The following is a 20,050-nucleotide window of genomic DNA, read 5'->3' as shown; positions in this document are numbered from 1 at the left end:
CGGGAATACCTTCACACAAATACTACACAGAAGCATTCTCAGAAATGTCTTTGTGATGTGTGCATTCAACTCACAGAGTTGAACCTTCCTTTTGATAAAGCAGTTTTGAGACACTGTTTTTGTAGTATATGCAAAGTGATATTTGGACCGGTTGCATTCCTTCGTTGGAAAGGGGAATATCTTCATAAAAATCTAAGCAGAAACATTCTCACAAACTCCTTTGTGATGTGTGAATTCAACTCACAGGATTGAGAATACCTTTTCATAGAGCAGTTGTGAAACACGCTTTTTGAAGAACCTGCAAGTGGATATTTGGGCCAATTTGAGGACTTCGTTGGAAACGGGTATATCTTCACATAAAAACTAGACAGAAGCATTCTGAGAAACTTCTTTGCGATATGTGCATTCAACTCACAGAGTTGAAACTTCCGCTTGATAGAGCAGTTTTTAAACACTCTTTTTGTAGAATCTGCAAGGGGATATTTGAACTGATTTGAGCCCTTCGTTGAAAACGGGAATATCTGCACATAAAAACTGGACAGAAATATTCTCAGAAACTTCTTTCTGATGACGTCATTCAACTCACAGATTTGAACCTTCCTTTTGATAGAGCAGTTTTGAAACAATTTTTTGTAGAACCTGCCAGTGGACATTCGGAGTGCTTTGAGGACCTCAGTGGAAAAAGAAATATCTTCATATAAAAATTAGACAGAAGCATTCTTTGAAACTACCTTTTGATGTGTGCATTCAACTCACAGAGTTGAACATTCCTTTTGATACAGCAGTTTTAAAACACTCTTTTTGTACAATCTGCAAGTGGACATTTGGAGCGGTTTGAAGCCTTCTTTGGTATCGTGAATATCTTCAAATAAAAACTAGACAGAAGCATTCTCAGAAAGCCCTTTGTGGTTTGTACATTCAACTTACAGAGTTGAGCTTTCCTTTTGATAGAGCAGTTTTGAAACAATGTTTTTGTAGAATCTACACGTGGGTATTTGGAGCGCTTTGAGGCCTATGTTAGTAAAGGAAATAACTTCACATAAAAACTAGACAGAAACATTGTCAGAAACTTCGTTGAGATGTGTGCATTCAACTCACAGGGTTGAATGTAACTTTTCATAGAACATTTGTGAAACATTGTTTTTGAAGGACCTGCAAGTGGATATTTGGACTGATTTGAGGCTTTCATTGGAAACGGAAATATCTTCACCTAAAAATTCCCCAAAAGCATTCTCAGAAACTTCTTTGTGATGTGTGCATTCAACTGACAGAGTTGAACATAGATTTTCATAAAGCAGTTTTGAAACACTCTTTTTGTAGAATCTGCAAGTGGATATTTGCACTCCTTTGAGGCCTTCATTGGAGACGGGAATATCTGCACATAAAAACTAGAGAGACACATTCTCAGAAACTTCTTTGTGGTGTGTGCATTCAATTCACAGAGTTCAACCTTACTTTTGATAGAGCAGATTGAAACACTCTTTTTGTAGAATCTGCAAGGGGATATTTGGACCGTTTTGAGGCCTTTGTTGGAAAGGGGAATATCTTCACATAAGAACTACACAGAAGCATTCTCAGAAACCTCTTTGTGATGTGCGCATTCAACTCACAGAATTGAACCTTCCTTTTTATAGAGCAGTTCTGAAACACTTTTTGTGTAAAATCTGCTAGTGGATGTTTGCAGAGCTTAGAGACATTCAGTGGAAAAGGAAATATCTCCACATAAAAACTGGACAATAGCATTCTCAGAAACTTCTTTGTGATGTGTGCATTGAACTCACAGAGTTGAATCTTCCTTTTGATAGAGCAGCTTTGAAACTTTCTTTTTGTGGAATCTGCAATTGGACATTTGCAGCACTTTGAAACCTTCATTGGAAACGGGAATATCTTCCACTAAAAACAAGACAGAACCATTCTCAAAAACTGCTTTTTGATGTGTTCATCCAACTTACATAACTGAATGTTACCTTTCATAGATCAGTTTGGATACACTCTTTTTGTCAAATCTGCAAATGGACATTTGTAGTGCTTCATGGGCTATGGTGGAAAATGAAATATCTTCAAAGAAAATTAAACAGAAGTATTCTCAGAAACTTCTTTGTGATATGTGCATTCAGCTCACAGAGTTGAACATAACTTTTCATAGAGCAGCTTTGAAACCATTTTTTGTAGCATCTGCAAGTGTACATTTGATCACTTTGAGGCCTTCAGTGGAAAAGGAAATATCTTCACATAAAAACTAGACTGAAGCAGTCACAGAAACTTCTTTGTGTTGTGGGCATTCAACTGACAGAGTTGAACCTTCCTTTAGATAGAGCTGTTTTGAAACACTGTTATTGTAGGATCTGCAAGTGGATATTTGGAGGGCTTTGAGTCCTATGCTGGAAAAGGAAATATCCTCACATAAAAACTAGACAGAAGCATTCTCAGAAACTGGTTTGTGATGTGTGCATTCAACTCACAGAGTTGAACCTTCCTTTTGATAGAGCAGTTTTGAAACACTCTTTTCGTAGAATCTGAAAGTGGATATTTAGAGAGCTTTGTGACCTATGCTAGAAAAGGAAATATCTTCACATAAAAACTAGACAGAAGTGTTCTCAGAAACTTATTTGTGATGTGTGCATTCAACTTACAGAGTTGAACTTTCCTTTAGATAGGGTAGTTTTGAAACACTGTTTTTGTAAAATCTGCAAGTGGATATTTGGCAGGCTTTGAGGCCTTTCCTGGAAAAAGAAATATCTTCACATAAAAACTGGACAGAAGCGTTCTCAGAACCTTCTTTCTGATGTGTGCATTCAACTCACAGGGTTGAATCTTACTTTTGATAGAGCAGTATTGAAACACACTTTTGGTAGAATCTGCAAGTGGATTCTTAGAGCACTTTGAGTCCTGTGATAGAAAAGGAAATATCCTCACATAAAAACTAGACAGAAGCATTCTCAGAAACTTCTTTGTGATGTGTGCATTAAACTCACTGAGTTGAACTTAACGTTTCATAGAGCAGTTTTGAATCACTCTTTTTGTAGAATCTTCAAGTGGACATTTTGAGTGCATTGACGCCTTAGGTGGAAAAGGAAATATCTTTACACAAAAACTACAGAGTAGCATTCTCAGAAATTTATTTATGATGCATGCATTCAACTCATGGGGTTGAACGTTCACTTTCATATAGCAGTTTTGAAACTCTCTTTTTGTAGAATTTGCAAGGGGATATTTGGAGTGCTTTTAGGCCTAAGGTAGAAAAGGAAACATCTTCATATTAAAACTACACAGAAGCTTTCTCAGAAACTTCTTTGTGATGTGTGCATTCAACTGACACGGTATAACCTTCCTTTTTATAGAGCAGTTTTGAAACACTCTTTTTGTAGAATCTGCAAGTGGTTATTTGGAGTGCTTTGAAGCCTTCATTGGAAACGGTAATATCTTCAAATAAAAACTAGACAGAAGCATTCTCAGAAACTACCTTGTAATGTGTACTTTCAACTCACCAAATTGAGCATTTCTTTTGATAGAGCAGTTTTGAATCTCACTTTTTGTAGAATCTGCCAGTGGATATTTGGAGTGCTTTGAGGCCTACATTAGGAAAGGAAATATCTTCACATAAAATCTAGAGAGATGCATTCTCAGGAACTTCTTTGAGATGTGTGCATTCAACTCACAGGGTTGAACCTTCCTTTTTATAGAGCAGTTTTGAAACACACTTTTTGTAGAATCTGCATTTGGCTATTTGGAGAGATATGAAGCCTTCTTTGGAAACGGGAATTTCTTCAAATAAAGAAGAGACAGAAGCATTCCCAGAAACTGTTTTGTGACGTGTACATTCAACTCACAGAGTTGAACCTTTCTTTTGATAGATCAGTTTTGAAACACTCTTTTTGCAGCATCTTCAAATGGTTGCTTGTAGTGCTTTGAGAGCTGTGGTGGAAAAGGAAATATCTTCAAATAAAAACTACACAGAAGTATTCTCAGAAATTTCTTTGTTATGTGCACATTCAACTCACAGAGTTGAACACACCTTTTCATAGAGCAGTTGTGAAACTCTTTTTGAAGGACCTGCAAGTGGATATTAGGACCGATTTGAGGCCTTCATTGGAAATGGGAATGTCTTCACATAAAACTAGACAGAACCATTCTCAGAAACTTCTTTGTGATGTGTGAATTCAATTCACATTGTTGTGCATAACTTTTCATAGAGCAGTTTTGATACACTCTTTTTGTAGAATCTGCAAGTGGATATTTAGATGACTTTGAGGCCTTCATTGGAAAAGGGAATATCTGCAGATAAAAACTTGACAGAAGCATTCTCAGAAACTTCTTTGTGATGTGTGCATTCAACTCACAGAGTTGAAGCTTCCTTTTGATAGAGCAGTTTTGAAACACTCTTTTTGTCGAATCTGCACGGGATATTTTGACCGTTTTGAGGCTTTCAATTTAAACGGGAATACCTTCACATAAAAACTAGAGAGAAGCATTCTTAGAAACATCTTTGTGATGTGTGTATTCAACTCACGGAGTTGAACGTTTATTTTGATAGAGCAATTTTGTAACACATTTTTGGTAGAATCTGCAAGAGGACATTTCGAGCCCTTTGAGACCTTTGGTACAAAAGGAAATATCTTCACATAAATACTAGACAGAAGCATTGTCAGAAACTTTTTTGTGATGTGTGCATTCAAACTCACAATGATGAGCCTTCCTTTTGATAGAGCAGCTTTGAAAGACTCTTATTGTAGAATCTCCAAGTGGATATTTGGAGCTCTTTGAATCCTTCATTGGAAACAGGAATATCTTCAAATAAAAATTAGACAGAAGCATTCTCCAAAACTACTTTGAGATGTACGCTTTCAATTCATGGAGTTGAGCCTTTCTTTTGATAGAGCAGTTTTGAAAAATCTTTTTGTAGAATCTGCAAGTGGATATTTGGACCTCTTTGAGGCTTTTGCTGGAAACGGGAATAATTTCACACAGAAACTAGACAGAAGCATTCTCAGAAACTACTTTGTGATGTGTGCATTCAACTCACATATTTGACCCTTCCTTTTGATAGAGCAGTTTTCTAACACGCTTTTTGTAGAATCTGCAAGTGGATATTTGGAGTGCCATGAAGCCTATGGTAGAAAAGAAAATGACTTCACATAAAAATTGGACAGCAACATTCTCAGAAACTTCCTTACGATGTGTGCGTTCCACTAACAGAGTTGAACCTCTCCTTTGAGAGAGCACTTTTGAAACAGTCTATTTGTAGAATCTGCAAATGGACATTTCTAGCACTTTGAGAGCTATGTTGTAATTGGAAATATCTTCATATAAAAACTAGGCAGAAGCATTCTCAGAGACTTATTTGTGATGTGTGCATTCAACTCACAGAGGTGAATATAACTTTTCATAGAGCAGTTTCAGAGCACTCTTTTTGTAGAATCTCCAAGTGAATATTTGGACCACTGGGAGGCCTTTGTTGGAAACTGGAATATCTTCACATGACAACTAGACAGAAGCATCCTCAGAAACTTCTTTGTGATGTGTGCACTCAACTCACAGAGTTGAACGTTCCTTTTGATGGAGCAGTTTTGAAATACTCTTTTTATAGAATCCGCAAGTGGATATTTGGAGCACTTTGAAGCCTTCGTTGAAAACGGAAATATCTTCAAATAAAAACCAGACAGAAGCACTCTCAGAAACCACTTTTTGATGAGTGCATTTATCTCACAAAGTTGAAACTTGTTTTAATAGAAAAGTTTTGAAACACTCGTTTTGTAGAATCTGCTAGTGGACATTTGTAGAGTTTTGAGGGCTATGTTGGAAAAGGAAATATCTTCAAATAAAAACTAGATAGAAGCATTCTCAAAAAATAATTTGTGATGATAGCATTGAACTCACAGAGTTGAAAATACCTTTTCATACAGCTTTTGTGAAACACTCTTTTTGAAGATCCTGCAAACAGATAATTTGAACGCTGTGAGTCCTTCGTTGGAAACTGGAATACCTTCACATAAAAACTAGACAGAAGCATTTTCAGAAACTTCTTTGTGATGTGTGCATTCAACTCACAGAGATGAACATTCCTTTTAATAGAGCAGTTTTGAGACACTCTTTTTGTAGAATCTGAAAGAGGACATTTCTTGGACTTTGAGGGTATGTTGGAAAAGTAAATACCTTCAAATAAAAACTAGAAAGAAGCATTCTCAGAATGTACTTTGTGATGCGTGCATTCAACTCACCGAGTTGAACATAACTTTTCATAGAGCAGTTTTGAAATCCTCTTTTCGTAGAATATGCAAGTGGATATTTCGACTGATTTGAGGCCTTTGTTGCAAATGGGATTATCTTCACATAAAAATTAGACAGAAGCATTCTCAGAAACTTCTTTGTGCTGTGTGCATTCAACTTATGAAGTTTAACCTTACTTTTATTAGAGCAGTTTTGAAACGTTTTTTTGTGGAATGTGCAAGTAAACAATTGGAGCACCTTGAGGCCTTTGGTGGAAAAGGAAACGTCTTCACATGAAAACTAGACAGAAAAATTCTCTGAAACTTCTCTGTGATGTGTGCCTTCAACACACAGAGTTGAACCTTCCTTTTGATAGGGTAGTTTTGAAAAACTTCTTTTGTAGAATCTGCAAGTTTACATTTGGAGAGTTTTGAGGCCTTCGGTGGAAAAGGAAATATCTTCACATAAAAAGTAGACAGAAGCACTCTCAGAAACTTCTTTGTGATGTGTCCATTCAACTCACAGAGTTGAAACTTCCTTTTGATAGAGCAGTTTTGAAAAACTTTGTAGATTCTGCAAGTGGATATTCGGAGCGTTTTGAAGCCTATGGTAGAAAAGGATATATCTTCACATAAAAACTAGACAAAACATTCTCAGAAACTTCTTTGTGATGTGTGCATTCACCTGACAGAGTTGAACCTTCCTTTTGATAGAGCAGTTTTGAAACACTCCTTTTGTAGAATCCGCAAGTGTATATTTGGAGTGCTTTGAAGCATTCGTTGGAAACGGGAATATTTTCAAATAAAATCTAGACGGAAGCATTCTTAGAAACAACTTTGTGATGTGTCCATTCAACTCACAGAGTTGAACCTTCCTTTTGATAGAGCAGTTTTGAAACACTCCTTTTGTAGAATCTGCAAGTGTATATTTGGAGTGCTTTGAAGCATTCTTTGGAAACGGGAATATTTTCAAATAAAATCTAGACAGAAGCATTCTTAGAAACAACTTTGTGATGTGTGCATTCAACTCTCAGAGCCGAAATTTTTTGTTGATAGAACAGCTTTGAAACACTCTTTTTGTAGAATCCCAAAGAGGACATTTGTAGCACTTTGAGGGCTATAGTGGAAAAAGGAATATATTAAAATTTAAACTAGACAGAAGCATTTTCAGAAACCTCTTTTTGATGTTTGCATTCAACTCACCGTGTTGAACACACCTTTTCATAGAGCAGTTGTGAAACACTGTTTTTGAAGAAACTGCAAGTGGCTATTTGGACCGATTTGAGGCCTTCATTGGAAACGGGAATATCTTCATATAAAAACTAGACAGAAACATTCTCCAAAACTTCTTTCTGATGTGTGCATTCCACTCAAATAGTTGAACATTCTTTTTGATACAGCAGTTTTGAAACACTCTTTTTGTAGGATCTGCATGGGGATATATGGACTGTTGTGAGGCCTTCGTTGGAAACACGAATAACTTCACATAAAAACTAGACAGAAGCTTTCTCAGAAACTTGTTTGTGACGTGTGCATTCAACTCACAAAGTTGAACCATTCTTATCATAGAGTAGTTTTGAAAACTCTTTTTGTAGAATCTGCAACTGGATATTTTGACCACTTTGAGGCTTTTGTTGGAAACGGGAATATCTTCACATAAATACTAGACAGAAGCATTCTTAGAAACTACTTTGTGATGTGTGCATTAAACTCACAGAGTTGAACCTTCCTTTTGATGGAGCAGTTTTCTAACACTGTTGTACAATCTGCAAGTGGATATTTGAAGCACTGTGAAGCCTACGATAGAAAAGAAAATAACTTCACATAAAAACTAGACAGAAGTATTCTCAGAAACTTCTTTGTGAGGTGTGCATTCCACTCACAGAGTTGAACCTTTCCTTTGATAGAGCAGTTTTGAAATACTCTTTTTGTAGAATCTGCAAATGGACATTTCTAGTGCTTTGAGTGCTATGTTCTAAATAGAAATATCTTTTAAAAAAACTAGACAGAAGCATTCACAGAAACTTTTTTGTGATGTGGGCATTCAACTCACAGAGTTGAACATACCTTTTCATAAAGCAGTTATGAAACACTCTTTTTGAAGAGCCTGCAGGTGGATATTTGGACCAATTTGAGTCCTTCGTTGGAAGCGGGAATATCTTCACATGAAAACCAGACAGAAACATTCTCAGAAACATCTTTGTGATGTGTGCATTCAACTCACAGTGTTTAACATAACGTTTCATAGAGAACTTGTGAAACACTCTTTTTGTAGAATCTATAAGTGGATATTTGGACCTCTTTGAGGCCTTTGTTGGAAACGGGAATATCTTCACATAAAAACTAGACAGAAGCATTCTCAGAAACTTCTTTGTGATGTGTACATTCGACTAACAGAGTTGAACATAGCTTTTCATAGAGCAGTTTTGAGACACTCTTTTTGTAGAATCTGTAAGTGGATATTGGGACCACTTAGAGGCCTGTTTTGGAAACGGGATTATCTTCACATAAAAATTAGACAGAAGCATTCTCAGAAACGTCTTTTTGATATGTGCATTCAACTCACAGGTTTGAACAAAACTTTTCATAGAGCAGTTTTGAATCAATATTTTTGTAGAATCTGCAGGGGGATATTTGTACCATTTTGTGGCCTTTGTTGGAAATGGGAATATCTTCACATAAAAACTAGACAGAAGCATTCTCAGAAACGTCTTTGTGATGTGTGCATTCAACTCACAGAGTTGAACCTTCCTTTTGATAGAGCAGTTTTGAAACACTCTTTTTGTAGAATCTGCAACTGGATATTTTGAGTGCTTTAAGGCCTTTGATAGAATAGGATATATCTTCACATAAAAACCAGACAGAAGCATTATCAGAAACTTCTTTGTGATGTGTGCATTCAAATCACAGATTTGAACCTTCTTTTGATAGAGCAGTTTTGAAACACTTTTTGCAGAATCTACAAGTGGACATTTGTAGTGATTTGAGGGCTGTGGTGGAAAGGGAAATATCTACAAATATAAACTAGACAGAAGCATTCTCAGAAACTTCTTTGTGATGTTTGTGTTCAACTCACAGAGTTGAAGATACCTTTTCATAGAACAGTTGTGAAACACTCTTTTTGAAGAACCTGCAAGTGGATATTTGTTCTCATTTGAGGTCTAGGTTGGAAACGAGAATATCTTCACATAAAAATAGACAGAAACATTCTCAGAAAATACTTTGTGATGTGTGCATTCAACTCACAGAATTGAACACAACTTTTCCTAGAGCAGTTTTGAAACACTCTTTTTGTAGGATCTGCAAGTGGATATTTGGATCGCTTTGAGGCCTTCGTTGGAAACGGGAGTTTCTTCACATAAAAACTAGACAGATGCATTCTCAGAAAAATCTTTGTGATGTGTGCATTCAACTGACAGTGTTGAACCTTCCTTTTGATAGAGCAGTTTTGAAAACCCCATTTGTAGAATGTGCAAGTGAGTATTTAGAGTGCTTTGAAGACTTCGTTGGAAACCAGAATATCTTCAAATAAAAACTAGACATAAGCAGTCTCAGAAACTACTTTGTGATGTGTGCATTCAACTCACAGAGTTGAAACTTTCTTTTGATAGAGCAGTTTTGAAACACTATTTTGTTAAAATCTGCAAGTGGATATTTGGAGTGCATTAAATCCTTCATTGGAAACGGGAATATCTCCAAATACAACTAGTCAGAAGCCTTCTCAGAATCTGTTTTGTGATGTATCCATTCAACTCACACAGTTGAACCTTTTTTTTGAGAGAGCAGTTTTGGAACTCTCTTTTTGTAGAATCTGCAAGTGGACCTTTGTAGCGCTTTGAGGGTTATGGCGGAAAAGGAAATATCTTCAAATAAAAACTAGACAGAAGAATTCTCAGAAACTACTTGGTGATGTTTGCATTCAACACACAGCGTTGAACATACCTTTTCTTAGAGCAGTTGTGAAACGCTCTTTTTGAAGAATCTGCAAGTGGATATTTGGACTGATTTGTGGCCTTCATTGGAAACAGGAATATCTTCACATAAAAACTACACAGATGCATTCTCGGAAACTTCTTTGTGATGTGTGCATTCAACTCGCAGAGTTGAACATTCCTTTTGATTCAGCAGTTTTGAAACACTCTTTGTAGAACCTGCAGGTGGATATTTGCACCGTTTTGAGGCCTTAATTAGAAACGGGAAAATCTTCACTTAAATATTAGACAGAATGATTCTGAGAAACTTCCTTGTTGTGTGTTCATTCTACTCACAGAGTTGAACTTTTCTTTTGATAGGGCAGTTTTGAAACCCTTTTTTTGTAGAATCTGCAAGTAGACATTTGGAGTGCTTTGAGGACTTCTGTGGAAAATAAAATATCTTCATATAAAAACTAGACAGAAGCATTCTCAGAAACTTCTTTGTGATGTGTGCATTCAAATCACAGAGTTGAACCTTCATTTTGATAGAGCAGTTTTTAAACACTCTTTTTGTAGAATCTCAAAGTGGATATTTGTAGCACTTTGAAGACTTCATTGGAAACGGGAATATCTTCAAATAAAAACTAGACAGAAACATTCTCAGAAACTACTTTGTGATGTGTGCATTTAACTGACAGCGTTGAACATTTCTTTTGATAGAACAGTTTTAAAACACTCTTATTTTAGAATCTGAAAGGGACATTTGAAGTGCTTTGTGGGCTATGGTGGAAAAGGAAATAACTTCAAACAAAAACTAGAGAGAAGCATTCTCAGAAATTTCTTTGTGATGTGTGCATTCAAATCACGAAGTTGAGCATATCTTTTCCAAGAGCAGTTTTGAAACACTCTTTTTGGAGAATCTGCAAGTGGATATTTGGACCGCTTTGAGGTCTTCATGGAAAAGGGACTATCTTCATATAAAAACCGGACAGAAGCATTCTCAGAAACTTCTTTGTGATGTTTGTATTCAACTCACAGTATTGAACCTTCCTTTTCAGAGAGCTGTTTTGAATCACTCTTTTTAAAGAATCTGCAAGGGGATATTTGACCGATTTGAGGCCTCTGTATAAAAACTATGAGGCCTTCGTTAGAAACGGGAATATCTTCACATGAAAACTAGACAGAAGCATTTTCAGAAACTTCTTTGGGATGTGTTCATTCAACACACGGAGTTGCACCTTCCTTTAGATAGAGCAGTTTTGAAACACTCTTTTTGGAGAATCTCCAAGGTGATATTTGGAACTTTTTAAGGCATTGGTTGTAAACGGGAATATCTTCCCATAAAAACTAGGCAGAAGCAGACTCAAAAACTTCTTTGTGATGGGCGAATTCAACTCACAGAGTTGAACCTTCCGTTTCATAGAGCAGTTTTGAAACATTTGTAGAATCTGAAAGTGGACATTTGAAGCACTTTGAAGATTTGGTTGGAAACAGGAATGTCTTCAAATAAAAACTAGATAGAAGAAGTCTCAGAAAACTCTATGCTATGTGTGCATTCAAATCACAGAGTTCAACCTTTCTTTTGATAGAGTAGTTTTGAAACACTCTTTTTGTGGATTCTGCAAGTGGACATTTGTAGCGCTATGAGGGCTACAGTGGAAAAGGGAATAACTTCAAAAAAAAAACTATACAAAAGCCTTCTCAGAAACTACTTTGTGATGCATGCATTGCACTCACAGATTTGAATATAATTTTTCATAGAGCAGTTGTGAAACACTCTTTTTGTAGAATCTGCAGGTGGAAATTTGGACTGCTTTGAGGCCTTCGTTGGAAACGGGAATATCTTCACATGAAAACTAGACAGAAACATTCTCAGAAACTTCTTTGTGATGTATACATTCAACTCACAGAGTTAAACTTTCCATTTGATAGACTAGTTTTGAAACACTCTTTTTGTAGAATATGCCGGTGGATATTTGGAGTGCTTTGAGGACTATGGTAGGAAAGGAAATATCTTAACAAAAAAACTAGGCAGAAGCATTCTCAGAAACTTCTTTGTGATGTGGGCATTCAACTCACCGGGTTGAATCTTCCTTTTGATAGAGCAGTTTTGAAACACTCTTTTTGTAGAATCTGCAAGTGGATATTTGGAGCGCTTTGAAGCCTTCATTGGAAAAGGGAATATCTTCAAATAAGAACTAGACAGAAGCATTCTCAAAAAGTACTTTGTGATGTGTGCATTCAACTCACAGAATTGAGCCTTCCTTTTGATAGAGCAGTTTCGAAAAACTCTTTTTGTGGAATCTGCAAGTGGATATTTGGATCGCTTTGAGACCTATGGTAGAAAAGGAAATACCTTCACATAAAACCTAGACAGAAGCATTCTCAGAAACTTCTTTGTGATGTTTGCATTCAACTCACAGAATTGAATATACCTTTTCTTAGAGCAGTTGTGAAACACTCTTTTTGAAGAACGTGGAAGTGGATATTTGGACCAATTTGGGGCCTAGTTTGGAAACAGAAATATCTTCACATAAAACTAGACAGAAACATTCTCCGAAAAATGTCTGTGATGTGTGCATTCAACTCATGGAGTTGTGCACAACTTTTCATAGAGTGGTTTTGAAGCACTCTTTTTGTTGAATCTGCAAGTGCATCAAGTGCATATTTGAACTGCTTTGAGGCCTTCGTTTGAAGTGGGAGTTTCCTCTCATAAAAAATAGACAGAAGCATTGTTAGAAACTTCTTTATGTTGTGTGCATTCAACTCATGGAGTTCAACCTTCCTTTTGATAGAGCAGTTTTGAAAACCCCATTTGTACAATGTGCAAGTGGATATTTGGAGTGCTTTGAAGACTTTGTTGGAAACGGGAATATCGTCACATAAAAACTTGACAGAAGCATTCTCAGAAACAACATTGTGATGTGTGCGTTCATCTCACAGAGTTGAAACTTCCTTTTGATAGAGCAGTTATGAAACACTCTTTTTGTAGAATCTGCAAAGTGATGTTTGCACCATTTTTAGGCCTTCATTGGAAACGAGTATATCTTCACATAAAAACTAGACAGAAGCATTCTCAGAAACTTCTTTGTGATGTGTGCATTCAGCTCACAGAGTTGAACATTCCTTTTCATAGAACAGTTGTGAAACAATCTTTTTGAAGAACTTGCAAGTGGATATTTGGACCGACTTGAGGCTCTCATTGGAAACGGGAATATCTTCCCATAAAAATTAGACAGAAGCATTCTCAGTAATTTCTTTGTGATGTGTGCATTCAACTCCCAGATTTGAACGTAACTTTTCATAGAGCAGTTTTTTGCCACTCTGTTTGTAGAATCTGGAATTGGAAAGTTAGGCCGCTTTGAGTCCTTCGTTGGAAACTGGAATATTTTCACATACAAACTAGACAGATGCATTCTCAGAAAATTTTTTGTGACGTGTGCATTCAACTCACAGATTTGAGCCTTCCTCTTTGATAGAGGATTGTTGAAACACTCTTTTTGTAGAATCTGCAAGTGGATATTTGGAGCACTTTGAGACCTATGATTGAAAAGGAAATGTCTTCAAATAAAAACTAGACGGAAGTGTTCTCAGAAACTTCTTTGTGATGTGTGCATTCAACTCAGAGTGTTGAAATTTCCTTTTGATAGAGCAGCTTTGAAACACTCTCTTTGTAGAATCTGCAAGTGAATATTTGGAGTGCTTTGAAGACTTCATTGAAAACGGGAATATCTTCAAGTAAAAACTAGAGAGAAGCATTCTCAGAAACTACTTTGTGATGTGTACATTCAACTCACAGAGTTGAACTTTTCTTTTGATAGAGCAGTTTTGAAACACTTTTTTTTTTCAGAATCTGCATGTGGACATTTATAGCATTTTGAGGGCTATGGTGGGAAATATCATCAAATAAAAACTAGATAGCAGCATTCTCAGAAACTTCTTTGTAATGTGTGCATTAAACTGACAGAGTTGAACATTCCTTTTCATAGAGCATTTGTGAAACACTCTTCTTGAAGGAACTGCAAGGGTATATTTGGACGGATTTGAGGCCCTCGTTGGAAACGGGAATATCTTCACATAAAATCTAAACAGAAACACTCTCAGAAACTCCTTTGTCATGTGTGAATTCAACTCATAGGGTTGAACATACGTTTTCATAGAGCAGTTGTGAAATACGCTTTTTGAAGAACCTGCAAGTGGATATTTGGACTGGATTTGTGGTCTTCATTGGAAACGGGATTATCTTCATCTAAAAACTAGACAGAAGCATTCTCAGAAACTTCTTTGGGATGTGTGCGTTCAAATCACAAAGTTGAACCTTCCTTTTGATAGAGCAATTTTGAAACACTCCTTTGTAGATTCTGCAAGTGGACATTTGTAGCCCTTTGTGGGCTTTGGTGCATAAGGAAATATCTTGAAATAAAAACTAGGCGGAAGCATTCTCAGAAACTTCATTTTGATGTTTGCATACAACTCACAGCGTTGAACATACCTCTTCATAGAGCAGTCGTGAAACACCCTTTTAGAAGAAACTGCATGTGGATATTTGGACCCTTTTGAGGCCTTCGTTGGAAATGGGAATATCTTCGCATAAAAACTAGACAGAAGCATTCTCAGAAACTTCTATGTGATGTGTGCATTCAACTGACAGAGTTGAACTTTCCTTTTGATAGAGCAGTTTTGAAACACTCTTTTTAGAATCTGCAAGTGGATATTTGGACCACTTTGAGACTCTTCATTGTAAATGGGAATATCTTCAAATAAAAACTAGACAGAAGCATTTTCAGAAACTTCTTTGTGATGTGTGCATTCAACTTACAGAGTTGAACCTTCCGTTTGATAGAGCCTTTTGAAAAACTCTTTTTGTAAAATCTGCAAGTGGATATTTGGACTGCTTTGAAGCCATCATTGGGAATATCCTCACATAAAAACTCGACAGAATCATTCTCAGAAACTTTTTTGTGATGCGTAAATTCAACTAACGGAGTTCAACTTTCCTTTTGATAGAGCAGTTTTGAAACACTCTTTTTGTAAGATGTGCAAGTGGATATTTGCACCGTTTTTGAGACCTTCGTTGGAAAGGGGAATATCTTCATGTAAAAACTACAGAGAAGCCTTCTCTGAAATTTCTTTGTGATATGCACATTCAACTCGCAGAGTTGAACCTTCCCTTTGATAGAGCAGTTTTGAAACCCTCTTTCTGTAGAATCTGCAAGTGGACATTTGTAGCTCTTTGAGGCCTTCCTTGGAAAAGGATATATCTTCATATAAAAACTATACAGAAGAATTCTCAGAAACTTCTTTGTGATGTTTGCATTCAACTCACAGAGTTGAACATAACTTTTCATAGAGCAGTTTTGAAATTCTATTTTTGTAGAATCTGCAAGTGGAAATTTGAAGCCCTTTGAAGCCCTCATTGGAAACGGAAATATCTTGGAATAAAAACTAGACAGAAGCATTGTTAGAAACTACTTTGTGATGTGTGCATTCAACTCAGAGAGTTGAACATTTCTTTTGATAGAGCACTTTTTAAACCCTCTTTTTGTAGAATCTGCAAATGTACATTTGTAGTGCTTTGAGGGCTATGGTGGAAAAAGTAATATCTTCTTATAAAAACTAGACAGAAGCATTCTCAGAAACTTATTTGTTATATTTGCATTCAAGTCACAAAGTTGAACATACCTATTCATAGAGAAGTTGTGAAACACTCTTTCTGTAGGATCTGCAAGTGGATTTGGACCGCTTTGAGGCCTTCATTGGATATGTGATTATCTTCACATAAAACTAAACAGAAGCATTCTCAGAAAATTCTTTGTGATGTGTGCTTTCAACTCACAGAGTTGAACATAACTTTTCATTGAGCAGTTTTGAAACACTCCTTTTGTAGAATATGCAAGTGGACTTTTGAAGCGCTTTGAGGCCTTCAGTGGAAAGGGAATTATCTTCACATAAAATCTGGTCAGAAGAATTCTCAGAAACTGCTTTTTGATGTGCACATTCAACTCACAGTGTTGTAACTTTCTTTTAATGGAGCAGTTTTGAAACACTCTTTTTGTAGAAACTGCAAGTGGATATTTGGTGCTCTTTGACCTCTATGATGGAAAAGGAAATATCTTCACATAAAAACAAGACAGAAGTATTCTGAGAAACTTATTTGGGATGTATGCATTCAACTCAAAGCATTGAGCCTATCTTTTTATTGAGCAGTTTTGAATCTCCCTTTTTGCAGAATCTGCAAATGGGTGTTTGGAGAGCTCTGAATCTTACTGTGGAAAAGGAAATATCTTCACATAAATACTACACAGAAGCATTCTGTAAACTTCTTTGTGAGCTGTGCGTTCAACTCATAGACTTGAACTTATCTTCTCATTAAGAAGTTTTGAATCTCTCATTTTGTAGAATCTGCAAGTGGATATTTGGAGCCCTTTGCATAATATGGTGGAAAAGGAAATATCTTCAAATAAAAACTACATAGAAACAATCAGAGAAACTACTTTGTGATGTGTGCATTCAGCTCACTGTGTTGAACCTGTCTTTTGATTGAGTAGTTTTGAATCTCTCTTTTTGCAGAATCTGCAGGTGGATATTTGGAGCCCTTTGAGGCTTATAGTGGAAAAGCAAATATCTTCACATAAAAATTACACAGAATGATTCTGAGAAACTTCTTTGTGATGCGTGCATTCAACTCCCAGAGTTGAACCCATCTTTAGATTGAGCAGTTTTTAATCTGTCTCTTCCAGAATCTGCAAGTGGATATTTTTAGCCCTTTGTGGCCTATGGTGGAAAAGGAAATATCTTCAAATAAAAACTACACAGAAACTTTTGGAGAAACTTCATTGTCATATGTGCATTCATCTCACAGGGTTGAAGCTAACTTATGCTTGAGCAGTTTTGAAAGTCTTTTTGTACAGTCTACAAGTGGATATTTAGAGTGCTATGAGGCCCACCGTGGAAAAATAAATATCTTCAGACAAAAACTACACAGAAGAATTCTGAGAAACTTCTTGGGATGCGTGCATTCATCTCACAGAGTTGAAATTTTCTTTTGATTGAGCAGTTTTGGAACACTCTTTTTGTAGAAGCTGCAAGTGAATATTTGCAGTCCTTTGTTGCCTATGGTGGAAAAGGAAATCTCTTCACATGAAAACTGCACAGAAGCATTCTGAGAAACTTCTTTGTGATGTGTGCATTCATCTCACAGAATTGAAACTTTCTTTTGATTGAGCAGTTTTGACACACTCTTTTCGTAGAATCTGCAAGTGGATAATTGAAGCCCTTTGAGGCCCACTGTGGAATAGGAAATATCTTCACATAAAAACTACTCAGAAGCATTTTGAGAAACTTCTTTGTGATGTTTGCATTCAACTCACAGAGTTGAATCTATCTTTTGATGGAGCAGTTTAGAATCTCTCTTTCTGTAGAATCTGCAAGTGGATATTTAGAGCACTTTGTGCCCTGTGATGGAAAAGGAAATAACTTCAAATAAAAACTACACAGAAGCATTCTCAGAAATTTCTTTGAAATGTGTGCATTCAATTCACAGAGTTGAACTTATCTTCTTATTGAGCAGTTTTGAATCTCTCTTTTTGAAGGATCTACAAGTGGATATTTGGAGCCCTTTGCGACCTATTGTGGAAAAGGATATATCTTCAAATGAAAACTACTCAGAAGCATTCTAAGAAACTTTTCATGATGTGTGCATTCAGCTCAATGAGTTGTTCCTACCTTTCTATTGAGCCGTTTGGATTTCTCTGTTCATAGAATCTGCAAGTGGATATTTGGAGCGCTGTGACTCCTACTGTGGAAAATAAAATACTTTCAAATAAAACCACACAGAAGCATTCTGAGAAACTTCTTTATGATGTGTGTATTCAACTCACAGAGTTGAACCAATCTTTTGATTGAGAAGTATTGAATCTCTCTTTTTGGAGAATCTGCAATTGGATGTTTAGAGAGCTTTGAGGCTTTGTGTAAAAGGAAATATATTCACATAAAAAGTACACAGAAACATTCTGAGAAACTTCTTTGCAAGGTGAACATTCAAATCACACAGTTGATCTTATCTTCCCATTGAGCAGTTTTGAATCTCTCTTTTTGGAGAATCTGCAAGTGGATATTTGGAGCCCTTTGTGCCGTATGGTGGAAAAGGAAATATCTTCAAATAAAAAGTACAGAAAATCATTCAGAGAAACTTCCTTGTGATGTATGCATTGAACTCATAGAGCTGAACCTGTCTTTTGATTTAGTCATTTTGAATCACTAACTTTGCAGAATCTCCAGGTGGATATTTGGAGACATTTGAGGCCTAATGTGGAAAAGCAAATATCTTCTCATAAAAACTACACAGACGCATTCAGAAAAACTTCTTTGGGATGTGTGCAATCAACTCACAGAGTTGAACCTTCCTTTTGATTGAGCAGTTTTGAATCTCTCTTTTGCAGAATCTCCAAGAGGATATTTGGAGCCCTTTGTGGCCTATGGTGGAAATGGTTATATCTTCAAATAAAAACTGCACAGAAACATTCTGAGAATCTTTTTGAGGAGTGCACTCATCTCACAGGGTTGAACTGATCTTATCATTGAGAAGTTTTGAAACACTCTTTTTGTAGAATCTGCAAGTGAATATTTGGAGCCCTTTGAGGCCTACCATGGAAAACCAAATATCTTCAGATAAAAAAATACACAGAAGCATTCTGAAAAACCTCTTTGTGATGTGTGCATTCAACTCACTGAGTTGAAACTTTGTTTTGATTGAGCAGTTTTGAAACAATCTTTTTCTAGAATCTGCAAGTGGATAATTTGAGCCCTATGAGGCCTATTGTGGAAAAGGAAATATCTTCAGATAAAAACTATTCAGAAGCATTCTAAGAAACTTCTTTGTGATGTGTGCATTTAACTCACAGAGTTGAATCTATCTTTTGGTTGAGCATTTTAGAATCTCTCTTTTTGTAGAATCTGCACGTGGATATTTGGAGCCCTTTGGACCCTATGGTGGAAAAGGAAATATCTTCAAATAAATGTTACACAGAAGCATGCAGAGAAACTTCTTTGTGATGTATGCATTCAACTCACAGACTTGAACCTATCTTTTGATTGAGCAGTTTTGAAACTCTTTTTGCACAATCTGCAGGTGGATGTTTGGAGGGCTTTGAGGACTATTGTGGAAAAGGAAATATCTTCACATAAAAACTACACAGAAGCATTCTGAGAAACTTCTTTGTGAGGTGTGCATTCAACTCACACTGTTGAACTTATCTTCTCATTGAGCAGTTTTGAATCTCTCTTTTTGCATAATCTGCAGGTGGCTATTTGGAGCCCTTTGAGGCCTACTGTGGAAAAGCAAATATCTTCACGTAAGAACTACACAGAAACATTTTGAGAAATTCTTTGGGATGTGTGCATTCAACTCACAGAGTTGAAACTATCTTTTGATAGAGTAGTTTTGAATCTCTCTTTTTGCAGAATCTGCAAGTGGATATTTTGTGCCCTTTGAGGCCTATTGTGGAAAAGTAAATATATTCACATAAAAACTGCACAGAAGCATTCTGAGAAACTTCTTTGTGATGTGTGGAGTCATCTCACATAGTTTAACCTTTCTTTTGTTAGAGCAGTTTTGATTCACTCTTTTTGTAGAATCTGCAAATGGATAGTTGGAGTCCTTTGAGGTGTAATGTCGAAAAAAAAATCTTCACAAAAAAACTACACAGAAGGATTCTGAGAAACATCTGTGAGATGGGTGCATTCAACACACATAGTTGAACCTATCTTTTGATTGAGCAGTTTTGAATCTCTCTTTTTGTAGAATCTGTGAGTGGATATTTGGAGTGCTGTGAGGTCTACTTTGGAAAATCAAATATGCTCATATAAAAACTACACACAAGCATTCTGAGAAACTTCTTTGTGATGTGTGCATTCAACTCAAAGAGTTGA

Source organism: Pongo pygmaeus, chromosome 15 (genome assembly GCF_028885625.2).
Source record: "Pongo pygmaeus isolate AG05252 chromosome 15, NHGRI_mPonPyg2-v2.0_pri, whole genome shotgun sequence".
Lineage (NCBI taxonomy): Eukaryota > Metazoa > Chordata > Mammalia > Primates > Hominidae > Pongo > Pongo pygmaeus.
Note: the sequence above shows the minus strand (reverse complement) of the source record.